This window comes from Musa acuminata, chromosome BXJ1-5 (assembly GCF_036884655.1).
Source record: "Musa acuminata AAA Group cultivar baxijiao chromosome BXJ1-5, Cavendish_Baxijiao_AAA, whole genome shotgun sequence".
Lineage (NCBI taxonomy): Eukaryota > Viridiplantae > Streptophyta > Magnoliopsida > Zingiberales > Musaceae > Musa > Musa acuminata.
In genome coordinates this window covers 28,846,118-28,850,409 of record NC_088331.1, presented here as the reverse complement: position 1 = coordinate 28,850,409, position 4,292 = coordinate 28,846,118, and positions in this window count along the sequence as shown.

Sequence of the window (4,292 nt, the reverse complement as noted above, 5' to 3'; positions counted from 1 at the left end):
AATATCATCAACATAAATTTGAATAATAAAAAAATTATTTTCAAAATTTTTGATAAACAATGTAGTATTGACCTTGCCTTTAGAAAAATTATTTTCGATAAGAAATGAGCTAAGTCTCTCATACCAAGCCCTTGGGGCTTGTTTCAATCCATAAAGAGCTTTAGTCAATTTAAACACATGATTAGGGAGATTATAATTCTCAAATTCGGGAGGTTCTTCAATATAAACTTCTTCAGAAATAAAGCTATTAAGAAAAGCACCTTTAACATCCATTTGAAATAACTTAAAATTGTTACTACTAGCATAGGCAAGGAACATCCTTATAGCTTCTAATTGTGCCACAAGAGTAAAGGTTTCTTCATAATCGATACCTTCTTTTTGGTTGAAACCCTTGGCCACTAATCTAGCCTTGTTTCAAGCCACAATACTAAATTCATCTTGCTTATTTCTAAAGATCCATTTAGTACTAATAATTAAATGGTCATTTGGCCTAGGAACAAGCTTCCACACCTTATTTCTCTCAAATTGATTCAACTCTTCTTGTATTGTGATAACCCATGAATTATCTTTCAATGCCTCATCAATACATTTTGGTTCAATTTGGGAGAGAAAAGCGGCATTGGCACAAAAATTCTTAAGAGAAGAATGAGTTTGAACCCCTTTTGATATGTCTCCAATAATTAGCTCCTTAGGATGAGTATCTACATACTTCCATTCCTTGGGTAAGGATGTTTCGAAAGAAGATGCATCCAAGTTGCTAGATGGAGAAAGGGTTTCATTTAAATTCAAAGCATCAAAATTAAGATCATCATCAAACTCATTTTTCTTAACTTCATAAATTTCATTGAAACCAATATGAATAGACTTCTATAATTAAGGTTCTTTTGTTAAAGATATGAAATACTTTAGAAATAGAAGAATAGCCAAGAAAAATTCCTTCATCGGATTTAGCATCAAACTTTCCTAATGCATCTTTTTCATTCAAGATAAACACTTACACCCAAAAACTTTAAAATATGAAATATTAGGTTTTTTGTTGTTTCACAACTCATAAGAAGTTTTGGTGAGTAAAAGTCTTACTAGAACTCTATTCATGACATAGCATGTCGTGTTTATGGCTTCAGCCCAAAAATATTTGGGTAGGCTATGTTCATTCAACATGGTTCTTGCCAATGATTTTACCCTTGTTGTTGTCTCCGAATGTGACGTATCCTTCGTCTATGCTAGTGAGCTTAGAGAATTGAGATGGATCTCTGGTCATATACCTTAAGCATCTACTATTAAGGTACCATCTCTTGCTCCTAGCTTGTGATGGTAAACATTTCTACAAAAAGGATGATTATTAGGTACCCATTTGACCTTAGGTGCCTCCAAAATTGATCTACATAGCTTATCATATTACATTGAGTCATTTGAGGTTCTTTTAGAAACCCAAATCAATTTGTGTGGACTATATTTCTTAAATGGACAATGATAAGCTACATGCCCAAATTTACAACAAAAGTTGCATTTCTTTCGGGGCGAAATATGCAAAGTAGGGCCTTTAATAAAGGTGGTTGGATTTTGGTAAGAGCTACTCATAAATCTGATTCTGCCTTTTCCATGAACGTGACCCCTGTTAGCAAGGATCATGTTCAAGGATTTGCTACCAACCTCAAACTTTTCTAAGGTTTTCTTAAGTAGTAGGTTTTCCTTTTGAAATAATTCTAGTTCATCACATTTCGTACATGAAGCTAAACTATTATTGTGCTCAACTTTTAATCTATCATAATTACTAACAAGAGAATCATGCTCCTTTTTTAACAATTTATATTTTTTACTAATTGATTTATATTATTCAAATAAATCATGAAAAAGTATTTAAAAGTTCATCAAATGATAAATTTGCATCAAATGAACTTGTTACCTCATCTCCAATGGCCATTAGTGCATAGTGAGCAACTTGCTCGGGGTTGGCTGGCTCCTCTTTTTCGGATGAACTTGAGTCGTCCCATATTGCTTTAAGAGCTTTCTTCTTCTTTGGTTGTTTCTTCTTTGATTGGAGACATTCACTCTTGTAATGTCCCGACTTCTTGCATTTATAACATATCACTTATTCTTTTTTAGGATTAATTTTATTTTTAGTATTATTTCTAAATTTATTTATTTTTATAAATTTTTTGAATCTTTTTGTTAATAGTGCCAAGTCTTCATCAAAGTCCTCATCACATAAATTTTTTTTTAAATGGTCTTCTTGAGTTCTTAGAGTCATATCTTTCTTGTTCTTTGGAAGGTTGTTTTCTAGCTCTTCATGAGCATTATAAGTCATCTTATAGGTCATTAGTGACCCGATTACTTCTTCAAGAGGAAAGTTATTTAAATCTTTGGCCTCTTAAATGGCCGTGACTTTAGGGTCCCAATTATTGGGAAGGGATCTTAAAATTTTATTAACAAGCTCAAAATTCGAGAAAATTTTACCAAGTCCTTTTAAACCATTGACGACATCCGTAAATCGGGTGTACATATCTCCAATGGTCTCACTTGGTTTAATTCGAAACAACTCATAAGTATGCATTAAAAGATTGATTTTTGACTCCTTCACTCTACTAGTGCTTTCATGAGTCACTTCGAGTATATGCCAAATATCAAATGTCGTTTCACAATTGGACACACGATTAAACTCGTTTTTATCTAAGGCACAAAACAAGGCATTCATAGCCTTTGCGTTTAAAGCGAAAGTCTTCTTTTCCAATTCATTCCAATTGTTCATTAGAAGAGAAGACTTTTGAAATCCATTGAAATTAAGAAGATCCTCATTCTAGTCTTCCAATATATATAATTCGTCCTATTGAACATGGGTGGATGTGTAATTGAATGACCCTCTAAGTTGCCGGCAAATACTAACTCTCTTGGGTTTAAAACCAAATGAGAGTGAACCTTACTCTGATACCAACTGTTAGGATTAAGAGCGGCACTAAAAGGGGGGGGCGGGGGGTGAATTAGTGTAGCGGAAAACTTTTACGATTTCAGAAAAATATTCGTTTCGATTAAAATTGATTCCGACGAAAATGGTTTCGATTCAATCTGTTTCAGAGAGAAGTTGAACTTGAAAGCTTTCTTAAAAGCGAAAGAGAAGATTAAGGAGGTTTGCAGTAATGTAAATTGCACAAATAAAAAGAAAACCAAAATTTAGAGTGGTTCAGTCAATGTGACCTACATCCACTTTCGGATTCCTCCTCCGATGAAGTCACCGGCGTCCACTAAAGGCCTTCCTTTAATAGGTGTAGACCGAACACCTCTTTACAGTGCTTTCTCCTTTTCCCAGGTTTAGGAGATAACCCCTACAAGTCTCACTCCTCTTTCTTGGATGGTTATAAGGCTAAGAGATGGAGGAGGAGAACTCTAACTTTTACAACACTTTTATGACTCAAGAATTCAAGATTAAGTAAATACTTTCGTTCTCTTTCATGCAAAAAAGGGTGGGGTTTTTATAGACCCCAATGACTTCAAAATTGGAGCAAAAAAGTATCACATCCCCAGAATCCACTGCCGATACCACTGCCGTTACTGGGCAGTACTACCACAGATGATTTGACACTAGGCGGTACTACCTCCGGACAGGGGCGGTACCACCGCTGGCAGCATTACTTCCGATGGTGCCACTGCTGATAGCATTATTGCCGACGGTACCACCGCCCAGATATCCTGGGGGCACTACTTTCCAAGCGGTGCCACCGCCGGCCCTATTTTTAGTGGTTGAATTGGCTAATCAATTCGGCCCAATTTAGTGCTTTTAAGGGCCCAATTGGCCCCTAATTAAGTTAGTGGGATTACCTCCAAATCATAACTTAATTTATGCTCTAACTACAATAACTAAGACATAATTATAACGCTTCTTATTTTGGTGCGTCAATTGCTCTTCCGGCGAGCTTCCGGCGTACTTCCAGTGAACATATAACGAACTCTTGGTAATGTTCCGATGGACTCCCAGCAAGCTGCTGGACTTTACGACGATCTTCTTGGCGAGTTCCGACGAGCTTCTTTGGCAAGCTCTTGGACTTCTCGGTTGGTTCTGGCAGAACTTCCGACGAATGTTCAGACTTCCGACGAACTCTCGAACTCCAAATGAGATCTCGATTTTAACTCCGGAACAACACCTGCTTTATGTCTTACTGCTATTGTAGTTAATCCTACACACTTTTTTCAACATATAGATTAGATCAAATAAATTATAATTGACTTCATCATCAAAATCCGAGATTCAACATTACTTGTATAGGCAAACATTTGAAATCTTTATTGATCACAAGAGT